At 38.0% G+C, this 12,080-nt stretch overlaps 1 non-coding gene across 1 annotated transcript; it reads left to right on the top strand.

Moving 5' to 3' along the window:
* Positions 1 to 11,739: 11,739 nt before the first annotated feature.
* On the top strand, positions 11,740 to 11,863 carry LOC125913835 (small nucleolar RNA SNORA31). The gene has a single exon (XR_007455126.1). It is a non-coding gene; the product is annotated as a small nucleolar RNA SNORA31 (small nucleolar RNA).
* Positions 11,864 to 12,080: the final 217 nt, after the last annotated feature.

Below are 12,080 nucleotides of genomic sequence, written 5' to 3' on the forward strand. Positions count from 1 at the left end.
CTAAGTAAAACAGATTCATGCTGTTTTCTCTACTTTAGACACTTGTGTTCCCCCCTTCATAGGGTATAATTCAGTGTTTTATTCATAATAAGTAGTCCATAATTACTTTACAAAAATAGCCACAGTTAACACGAATGTAATTCTTTAATCAAACTGTGGATGAATTCACTTTAAAGGGTATGATACTATTGAAACATGCATATTAAGCCAGAGCTTTAATTCAGAAAGGATTACAGCTTGTGGGTTAAATAATTACAGGTTTCATGTTTTGAATATTTATTTCCAAGTCTGTTTTCTATCTTTTATTTGCAAAAAATTTGGACTCATTTGGCCACATATAGGATGCTAAATTTCTCATATTTTTTATCCTCTAATATGAAAAAAAATTAGTATTTTATCACTGAAGTCATAATGCCATAAAACAGCCGTTACAAAAACTTTCCATGACCTCACATGTGTGAAAACATTAATGAATTGCAAAAGTTGAAATTGGTGTTCCTCATTCTGGCACAGAATGAACACATGTGTCCCAAGATGAATCACCCAGGAATGTGCACTGGAACCAACAGGGAATCAGGAGAGGCAGCTGCTTTCTTGGCAACAGAAGTGACAGCATCTGGAGCTTCTGTGTAGGCATACTGCATTGAGGTACTGTGATTCTCCCCTGCGATGCTACTAAAGCGATGTATCTCTGACTATCACATGGAAAGTGCCATTGTTATTTCTACACAGCTTACAAAGGGACTGGCAATGCCACATGTTTACCAGCATAGTAGACGACCACTTTTAAATCTAAGACTTCATAAAGATCCCGCAATGGAGCTCTACCAAAGTAACTTACCTTCACCAAATAGAAATTTCCTTCTCACGTGACATCCAGGATAGGCAAGCAAGAGCTGATATGGTGGCTTCCTCATCACCTGGGACTTGGACGGCTTTCAGTTCCATTTCATGATTACTTATACTTGGTCCAACATGGTGCTCCAACCATCACATCTGAGTTCTAAACAGAAGGAAGCAAGTAAGGGGGAAGCAGGTTTAAAGCACACCTACAATCTATCTTACAGAAGTTTCCCAGAAACTGTCATGCACTTCCATTTATATGCCTTTGGCTAGACCTTTAGGCATATGACCATATCTAACTGCAAATGTTGTCCTTATTCCAGACAATCACGTGCCTTAGAGTTCTAAGAAGAGGAGATGGATATTAGGAAGGGCAATGCGAATCTAGGCCACAGCCGCTAAAATGCCAAGAATCTGGGTAGATTACAAGACAAGTAATATTTTGAAACTTGGATATCATTACAGCACAGATCTAGAGAGGAAGAAAATACTATGGTGCTTGGGGTTGTTATTCACCCATGAATCAATACAATTTGAATTTGCAGAGTTCTCTTACAACATTTCTGAAGTCCTCCCATATTAAAAATTATTTTGAATGCCACAAGTTTTACAGCCCTAGAATAGTTTCCAATCAATCACAGCGGCTAGAATCCCTTATGGGACTTATTTTTATTACATACTCAACTTGGTCAAAGGAATGTTTACGTATCAGAATGCCTTTGGTCACCCAAATTGTGATTTAGATGTCAAGCAGGAGCCAACGAGCAGAAAAGTTGACATGGATGATAAATGGAGACCTAGAACAAGAAATTTTGAGGTAGGAGTTGGCAATAGTGGATTGACATCTCGCTAACCACTCACTACTCCCTTCCCAACTCTGTCACCCAAGTTCAGGCTAATTAGTCATCGTACACTGGAATATAGGCCAGCCAAGTACAATGCCAACCTAAAACACTCATCAGCCAGTGTGGAGAAACAAATGGTTCCATTTAACACAACATGACAGTTTCAATAATACAGTAAACTCAAGTGAGGAGTACAGTTCAATCACTGAGGTACTTGGCAGAAAACAGAAGAAAGCCTCTTGGCAATCCACTTGTGTCATGTTCTTGAATGTTCGCAGACTATATGCTTCTTCCTTTCTCTTTTGAGGTAGAAAATATATATTTTTCAAAAAAGGACAGGTTTTTCAGATTGGTCTCTAATACAAAAAGTTAGCCCAGTTTTTTGTTTTTGTTTTTGTTTTTGTTTTGCCATTCCAGAGTCATTATGTTTTTTTGCTTTGTTTGCTTGTGTTCAGTTTGTTCTTTTAATGTGATAATCTGACTGGGGGACAGATTTTTTTTCTCTCTCTTACCACTATTTGATAGCAATTCTACCATAATTACTCCACAGGGTAATTCCAATGTACTTCTACTTTCTGTCAGTACTCCTGCATATAATAAATATCGTGATTCAACATCACAGTCTGATGACAAGTATTCACAAGGACTTCCTAGTGAAAACATGTTCTATCCCAATTACTTGAAAAAGGAAAGGGAATTTCTCTTAATGGATTGTGACAGCCAGCCTCCAAAATGGCCCCTGATTATCCTCACTTTCTGTATTCATGCTGTATATTAGTCTCCTTTTATACGAATCAGAGCTGGCTTATGTGATAACTAAAGTACAGGCAGACATGACAGTGTGACTTCCAACGATCGGCTACCAATGGTATTGAAGCTTCAGTTTCTTTGATTGGCTCACTTTGGTGGAACCCAGCCACCATATCATAAGGACAGTCAACGAGCCACATGGAAAGGCACTCCGGGAGAGGAATTGAGAACTTCCACCGATAGCTCCAATTTGCCAATCATAGGAGTTAGTTACCTTTGTAGATGATGTTCCAGCCTCAGTCAAGTCTTCATATCCCAGTAGTCTCACCTGACATCTGACTGCTATCTCATGAGAATCTTCAAGCCATAACGGTTTGGTCAAGTTGTTCCCATACTTCTAGCCCACAGAAAAGGTGATAGATACTAAATGGTTAAGGTTGTTTATAACCTTCTAAATTTGGTGGCAATGTGTTACACAGCAACAGATAACTAACACACATACAATCACATATAACCCTCTCCTTTAGTGTTTTTACCTGCCAGCTAATTCCCATAAATACATTGGCCAGCATCTCCCTTCAAATGCTCCTGCAACACACACACACACACACACACACACACACACTCAAGTGTAATCAGATTGACCACTTGACAATATTGAATTAAATTGCACCAGTCACTCCAGTAAGGCCAATATGAGACTAATCTGGCCTGACTAATCCTATTATCATGCCTTACCCCTCTCTTGCAGATTTCAGAAAATGTCTCCATGATGTCATATTTTACAATAGTCATATTGTTCCAATGAATCAAAGACACAATCTAGGGTTTGAGGAGATGTAGCCTCCTCCAGCTGACTTTAACATTATCAGTCTGTGAAAAATGTCTCTCATTTGTTTAGATGCCTTCGTGTATCTGCCACATCTGAACCACTTAGGTTCCTCCTGTTTTGGAAAGGTAATCAATCTTCTCGGCCTGGGTTGTGTCCATACTCTTAATCATTACTCACTACTACCACCTCCTGGATGTCCAACACTTTGTAAATATTAGATCACAATGTTTGAAAATATCAGTTCTTTTATTATTTTTTCATTTTATTTAAACCCAAGTTAGTTAACATATAGTGTAATAATGGTTTCAGGAGTAGAATTTAGTGATTCAGCACTTACATAATGTGCTCATCCCAACAAGTGCCCTCCAATCAGTTCTTGTCTAAAGACATTTTAGTCACTCTCATTTTTTTAAGCAGTAAGCACTCAGCCCCACATGTAGTAAACCATGAGATTACAATATGGCTTAGCTAATCACTGAGGCAACAGAATGGAGTTTTTATTCATAGCTTCTCTCAAAGTCTAATACTCTTTCTGGAACCAGCTAACAGATCACCTGAGCTCCCCATGCCACCATTTAAAATAAATGCAGTAATGTTGATCCATTGATCTGAAACAGGGAGAAAAATAAACCAAATTATTTTAAATTATAAAGTTAAATTATGCCAGCCTAAAAATGTTCAGTGTGGTGGTTTAAGGGAAATCCACATAAATGCACATCCCCACCTTATGCTACATATTCTGAAACTTAAAAGTTCAAATAATAAAAGTTATCTTTAATGATTTACAATTTTAATACCATTCTCCTTTTGAACTTCTGATATTGTCATGCCCTCTCTTACCAAATGTACCTGTTTAGTGTGATCCTCTGGTTTTAAAATATATATCTATTTCCAGTTAGATTCATAATTTACCTTTGCTTACTGTTATTCCCCCTATTTTCAAAATATATGCTTGAATTGTTTCTCCAATATATATTGTAAATTTGTTTATTTGTAAATATAGAAGGCCCTTTTCTATGGATCTCAAAAGAATTTCTGGAAGTGTGTGGCGGGGAAAAGTTAGGGTTGCTCTTGGGTAGCATTCCTGTGTAAAAGAGAATTTGTAAAACCGATATATTCAGAACTGAGATGAATAGTCACTTGGCTTATGACTGGTGAATGATCCCAATTTTTTCCTTCATGTGGATCCTGAGAAAATGATAAAAGCCATGTTTTTAAAATGTACAAATCTGTGGTCTTATTACCACAAGTAAAAATGTTGACAGCCTTCTACCAAACATGTGCACAGCCATTATCCTTTCAACAAACAGTCCACCAGAAACTAATATAACACTGTATGTTAACTATATTGGAATTTAAAATTAAAAAAAAAAAACAGGTCACCAACATAAATACCATATTTATTTGGCATGCTTCTTTTTCAATCATTCCACCAAAAACAAATACACACACATACTTACACATGCATATACACACGTGCACAAAATTTTCTAATACTTCTCATGGAGTACAGATGTCTGTAGCTGTTTAGTTAAATCCCATTTGAACAATTATTTTTTTTTTTTACTTCTTCAACTATTCTTTTTAAAGTGTTAAGAAACTATTCTATGCATAGTTAAAATAGTATCACAGAGATAGATAGAATTCCTAGTGATTCCCAGTGTTCCTCAATAACTTTCAGAAATAATCTTTAACAAAATAGCAGCAAACAATTAGTTTAAAATGGATTGGGTAGATTTAAATTCAGATTTAAAATGGATTTAAATTCTAGGTCTCTCCTGAAATCCATCCTTGTCTATCCTGGAATGTCCCTCACCAGCCTTGACCTAAGAGGTCAGTTTTATTACAAGACTGAAATATAGTATCTCAATAAAGGAAAAACCGCCAGAGCACTATATCCTTTGCCTTTTTTTTTTTTCTATAGTTGGAACAAATTCTCTCTGAGCAGATCAACTACTTAATGTCCAGTGGCTTTGGCTGACAGACTACATTCCAAAATGGATACTTTCTCAGGATGAAGAGAGGAGGGTGTGGGCAGTAGATTGACAGGGAGCCAGCTTGTGGCCATATGCACACAAAACAGCTTGAAGTCAAGCCTGCCTGTTCCTCCTACTCTCCCATCCTCTTCAACTTGCAGGCCAGCTGTCAGTGCTGCCCAACTGCCTCGCCCATGCCAACCATAGAACATGCTCTAGATGGCCCAGCCTATTTTTTTTTTCTTTCTGCCTCCTATGGAGTCTTCACCTCCCCACTGAGCAAGTAGCAGGCACCCTGGGTGTTTCATGTCATTATTTTCCCATTTGCCATCCCATGCTGCTAATTTAATTTTAGCACTGTGCATGTGAAGAATTGTCCATTTATATTCTTAAAAGGCAGCAGAGGCCATTAAGCTTGCTCACATATTCGAATGTTCCTTTCCAGTAACAGTGTGAGCTGTCTGATTTGATGGATTTTTGAAGCTGCAATCTTTGACATATAAAATGTCACATAGAGCCTTTAAATTCTAGGACTGAGTTATTTGGGGGATTAAAAAAAAACCTTCCTAGGAGTTGTATTTTTTGATGATTAATGCTTATGAAATATAACAGATACTATGAGATAGAAAAATACCAGGTGACAAGAAAGTAGCTCTTCACAGTTATTTCAAGAATTTTATTTTTATGCTACTAGCCCCTCCAATTCATCCTCACGATCTCCAATTCTACCAAGGCAACCTTGACGTGGAGAGAGGGGAGAAACCAGAACGATTCTTTCTTTATTCAGACCAAACACTAATCATATTTCCCTTCCTTTCCACAACCGCAGATCAACACACAAACGCACACAAAGATGCTTTACTCTCTGCTGAAGGTTTTGTGAGGAAAATGGATGAGGATGGGTGAGTGAAAGAAGAGAAAGGAAGCTCATGAGGGTAGAGAAGTGATTGTGTAACTGAATGTGCTACATCTACTTAAAGAGGGAGCAGGCAACATTTCCAAAGAACACCCACTTCCTCTTGCTACTTTCCACTGCACTTTTTAAAAATAACTTCTATTTTTAGAGCAGTTTTGGGTTCACAGCAAAATTGAGCAGAAGGTACAGAGAGTTCCCATATACCTCCTGTCCCTATATATGCAGAACCTCACCCTTTATCAACATCCCCACCAGAATGGTACATTTGTCACAATTTATGAACCTGTATTGTTACATCATTATCATCCGAAGTCTGTAGTTTGCATTAGAGCTTACTCTTGGTATTGTACATTTTATAGATTTTGACAAATTCATAATGACATGAATCTACCATGATATTATCATACAGAGCAGTTTCACTGCCCTAAAAATTACCTGCCTGTTCACCCCTTCCTCCCCCACTTGCCCCTGGCAACCGCTGATCATTTTCTGTCTCCATAATTTTGCTTTTTCGAGAATGTTATATAGTTGGAATCATTTGGCTTGTAGCCTTTCCAGATTGGCCTACTTCACCTGGAAATATGCAACTTGCATCCTCATCTTTTCAGAATTTTTCCATTGCGTTTTCTTTGATTGCAGACATGGATACTAACCAAATCCTAGACACAATTAAAATAAATGTAAGGCTCAGGGAATAGATGACATTGGTTTCCCAAAAAAGAACTAAAAAGAAAACAGTAAAGCAGTATCTTCTTCCACCTTTCATGCCATTTTCCATTTTAGTAATTTCAAACAAAACATCAAAAACAAAGTATGGGAGGCTGAGGGACACAGTGAAAAGAGCCAGAAAGAACTGGCTGTGAATCCCAACTCTCACTCTTGCATACCTATAAGGTTTGGGGGAAAGTTTCTTAGCCTCTTGTGACCCACGGTTTCCTAACCTATAAAAATAGACTGCTTTTAGAACTTCATAGAACACCAGCAGAGTATCCAGTCCATCATAGGCACTCAAAAAAATTATTAGAGTATCATAATGCAGATGTGTGGCAGTATACAGTGATTAACAGAGAGGCATTCTCTTTCCGTGAACTTAAAACTGAAGAAAATGAATATGCCTCTGAACTAGAAAAATGCACATATGATGGTTGCACTCACTATAGATTTTAACTAATCTCAAAAATTTAGGGGTTCCTGGGTGGCTCAGTTGGTTAAGTGTCTGACTCTTGATTTCAGCTCAGGTCATGATCTCACAGCTTGTAAGTTCGAGCCCCCTGTCAGACTCTGTGTTGACAGTGCAGAGCCTGCTTGGGATTCTCTCTCTCTCTCTCTCTCTGCCCCTCCACCCTCTTCTCTCCCTCTCTCTCTCTCTCTCTCTCTCTCAAAAATAAATAAATAAATGTTTAAAAAATAATTTAGAAAAGCTCAAAAGTGAAATCAAAGTAACTGTAATTTGACAAGCAAGAGCCATTGCAATTGAATTTGTACCATGTCTAAAGAAAGACTGAGTATTTAAAAAAAGAAGAAAGACTGAATAAACCACAGGAAGATGGTCAGATGGAAGAAAAAAATAGAAACCAACATCCCCGAGATTGGTAGTAGTTTCCAGACTACCCTGGGGAGAGTGATCAGGAATACAGAGCATGTGAACCCCTCACATAGATTACCCTGTTGTAGAGAAGGTATGATTCACTGGGCATCAACTGACTTGGATGAATTATCCTTCATTTTCCTTTATTTCCTCTTCCTCTATGCTGATTTCATGCTTACTGAACAACTTTCTGGTTATTCGTTTGGCTTCTGGTTACATTGATTCCAGAGGTGAAAGAAGTGTCCTGAAGAGCAGGCACCACCATCCCACTCTAGAAAATAGTATCTCCTGTTGTATATTCATGACTTGTCTATCTGGGTTCTCTACTTCAGTCTTTTTAAGTTTGATTGGCATTACTTATGTGAGTCCTGTGAATGCTGGGATACTGAACATCTCAGAGGTGATGTGAATCACAATGAATTCACCAGCCAATTTGGTCTTTTGTCGGTCACCTCGTCTTCTCCTGGTGCATGGTATCTTGTCTTCCTCTCACTACCCCTATGCCCTACCCTTTTCCTACCCATAAAAGTCATCAATACTGATTTAAAATAATGCTTGATTTCCCCTGGAAGACAAAAGAAAATTTTCAAGTGAAGACAGTGCTGTCACAGGAAATGAAATAAAGGAAATGACTCTTTGGGTCATAGAAAAAAACTCCTCCAAGGAACATACTTAAAGATCATAAAAGCCATTTATGAAAAGCCCACAGCTAACATCATCCTCAATGGGGAAAAACTGAGAGCTTTTTCCCTGAGATCAGGAACACGACAGGAAGGCCCACTCTCCCCACTGTTGTTTAACATAGTGTTGGAAGTTCTAGCATCAGCAATCAGACAACAAAAGGAAATCAAAGGCATCAAAATTGGCAAAGATGAAGTCAAGCTTTCGCTTTTTGCAGATGACATGATATTATACATGGAAAATCCGATAGACTCCACCAGAAGTCTGCTAGAACTGATGCATGAATTTAGCAAAGTTGCAGGATACAAAATCAATGTACAGAAATTAGTTGCATTCTTATACACTAATAATGAAGCAAAAGAAAGACAAATAAAGAAACTGATCCCATTCACAATTGCACCAAGAAGCATAAAATACCTAGGAATAAATCTAACCAAAGATGTAAAAGATTTGTATGCTGAAAACTATAGAAAGCTTATGAAGGAAATTGAAGAACATATAAAGAAATGGAAAAACATTCCATGCTCATGAATTGGAAGAATAAATATTGTCAAAATGTCAATACTACCCAAAGCTATCTACACATTCAATGCAATCCCAATCAAAATTGCACCAGCATTCTTCTCGAAACTAGAACAAGCAATCCTAAAATTCATATGGAACCACAAAAGGCCCCGAATAGCCAAAGTAATTTTGAAGAAGAAGACCAAAGCAGGAGGCATCACAATCCCAGACTTTAGCCCCTACTACAAAGCTGTCATCATCAAGACAGCATGGTATTGGCACAAAAACAGACACATAGACCAATGGAATAGAATAGAAACCCAGAACTAGACCCACAAACGTATGGCCAACTCATCTTTGACAAAGCAGAAAAGAACATCCAATGGAAAAAAGACAGTCTCTTTAACAAATGGTGCTGGGAGAACTGGACGGCAACATGCAGAAGGTTGAAACTAGACCACTTTCTCACACTATTCACAAAAATAAACTCAAAATGGATAAAGGACCTGAATGTGAGACAGGAAACCATCAAAACCCTAGAGGAGAAAGCAGGAAAAGACCTCTCTGACCTCAGTCATAGCAATTTCTTACTTGACACATCCCCAAAGGCAAGGGAATTAAAAGCAAAAATGAACTACTGGGACCTTATGAAGATAAAAAGCTTCTGCACAGCAAAGGAAACAACCAACAAAACTAAAAGGCAACCAACGGAATAGGAAAAGATATTTGCAAATGACATATCGGACAAAGGGCTAGTATCCAAAATCTATAAAGAGCTCACCAAACTCCACACCCGAAAAACAAATAACCCAGTGAAGAAATGGGCAAAAAACATGAATAGACACTTCTCTAAAGAAGACATCCAGATGGCCAACAGGCACATGAAAAGATGCTCAACGTCGCTCCTCATCAGGGAAATACAAATCAAAACCACACTCAGATATCACCTCATGCCAGTCAGAGTGGCCAAAATGAACAAATCAGGAGACTATAGACGCTGGAGAGGATGTGGAGAAACGGGAACCCTCTTGCACTGTTGGTGGGAATGCAAATTGGTGCAGCCACTCTGGAAAACAGTGTGGAGGTTCCTCAGAAAATTAAAAATAGACCTACCCTATGACCCAGCAATAGCACTGCTAGGAATTTACCCAAGGGATACAGGAGTACTGATGCATAGGGGCACTTGTACCCCAATGTTTATAGCAGCACTCTCAACAATAGCCAAATTATGGAAAGAGCCTAAATGTCCATCCACTGATGAATGGATAAAGAAATTGTGGTTTATATACACAATGGAGTACTACATGGAAATGAGAAAGAATGAAATATGGCCCTTTGTGGAAACGTGGATGGAACTGGAGAGTATGATGCTAAGTGAAATAAGTCATACAGAGAAAGACAGATACCATATGTTTTCACTCTTATGTGGATCCTGAGAAACTTAACAGAAACCCATGGGGGAGGGGAAGGAAAAAAAAAAAAAAAAGAGGTTAGAGTGGGAGAGAGCCAAAGCATAAGAGACTGTTAAAAACTGAGAACAAACTGAGGGTTGATGAGGGGTGGGAGGGAGGGGAGGGTGGGTGATGGGTATTGAGGAGGGCACCTTTTTGGATGAGCACTGGGTGTTGTATGGAAACCAATTTGACAATAAACTTCATATATTGAAAAAAAGTAAATAAAAATAAAATTTAAAAAAAACAAAAAAAACTCCAATTTTTCAGTTATTTTGGGAGTGGGAGGGAGGTAATAATTCACAAAACAAAAAGTCTCAAATAAAAGAAAATGTGACAAATTTTAAAATAAGAAGACAGGAGATATGGCACAAAATGAACAATATAGGAAACAATTCCAATGATTTCAGGGATGTGGGCAATAGTTCTCAAAGAAAAATGAAATGTAGACATTTTTTAAAAAACAAAATAAAAGATATGCCCCAAAAAGAAAGATTCAGGGAGCACTATTTTCAGAATGGGTCATTAAGAAACAAAAATAAAGATCTTGGTATTATGCTCGCCAATTGGAAACTTACTGATTTTAAGATAAATGGCCTTGAAAACTGCACTGAACTGAATCCATTTTAGTGGACTATTCAAGACAGACAACTATCTCTCAGGTCCTTTGGAAAATAATGGAATTCAAGTGCAGTACTAATCCAATAAAGAATTTTCAAGAGTCAATATCAGCTACTTAGCATGGTGATAGGCGCAAAGCCATTACTGTTGACTTCACTTCCGTTACTCAGAAGTATTGCTTTGCTATTAAACTATGGCTTTAGGGGATATTTAGACCTTTTCCCCCTAAGCATCCCTCGTAATTTATTCCATTTGGAAGATCTGCATCAAGCATAATTTAAAATCTTCGGGCTCTATTCTCTCCTGCAGAAGCATAGCTCCCATTAGTGCTAATGAAAGCTATCTGTACATCTCAAGCAGTGTACCTCTCATAAGTGTTTAAGAACCAAAATGTTTTATGTCCTGTGAGAGAAGCAGCACTAAAGAGAATCTGGATACAATTTAACAAGGTTAAAATGCAAAGGGTGGGTTGTTTTCCAGATGACAGTATTCCTTAAAAGGTATGTCATGTTTCTGTTAACAAAAGCCCAGCAGGGTTCTCACAGACTCACTGAGGGGGGGAAAAAAAAAGCAGTCCCAACTTTGAACATACACAAAGAATAAGAAATACTTCTACTCTATAAAAGAAAGTTTGGGGTTTGGGGTTTCTATTCTTCCTTTTTTTTTTTTTTTTTTTGAGAGGAGAGGAGAGGGATATGTGTGTGTCTTAAGACTCAAGAGTATGACCCTTTACTGCATTTACTGATAGACCTTAAATAATTTGCTGTTGTTCTTTTGGTTTGCATTAGGATACAAAAGAAAAAAACTCTGTGTACCTTCTGTCTTTGTGGCCCAGATTGAATAAGGGAATATATTTGCCAAAAAAAAAAAAAAGAGTACATACTTTATCTTCAGAGTAGCTCTTTGCCTAGGGTCAGACACTCATCAAATCTTGTGCAGGCCCTCTCATGCCTTAGCTAGATTATTAGAGGATTAGAAATATGTTCTGTAAATTCGTGACTAAAAGCTTGTCATTTCCCACCTCCATCGCACTCAACTGCCCCTGGATTCTTGTTTTTCTGGCCAGTGTGCTG

Source organism: Panthera uncia (assembly GCF_023721935.1).
Source record: "Panthera uncia isolate 11264 chromosome C1 unlocalized genomic scaffold, Puncia_PCG_1.0 HiC_scaffold_4, whole genome shotgun sequence".
NCBI lineage: Eukaryota > Metazoa > Chordata > Mammalia > Carnivora > Felidae > Panthera > Panthera uncia.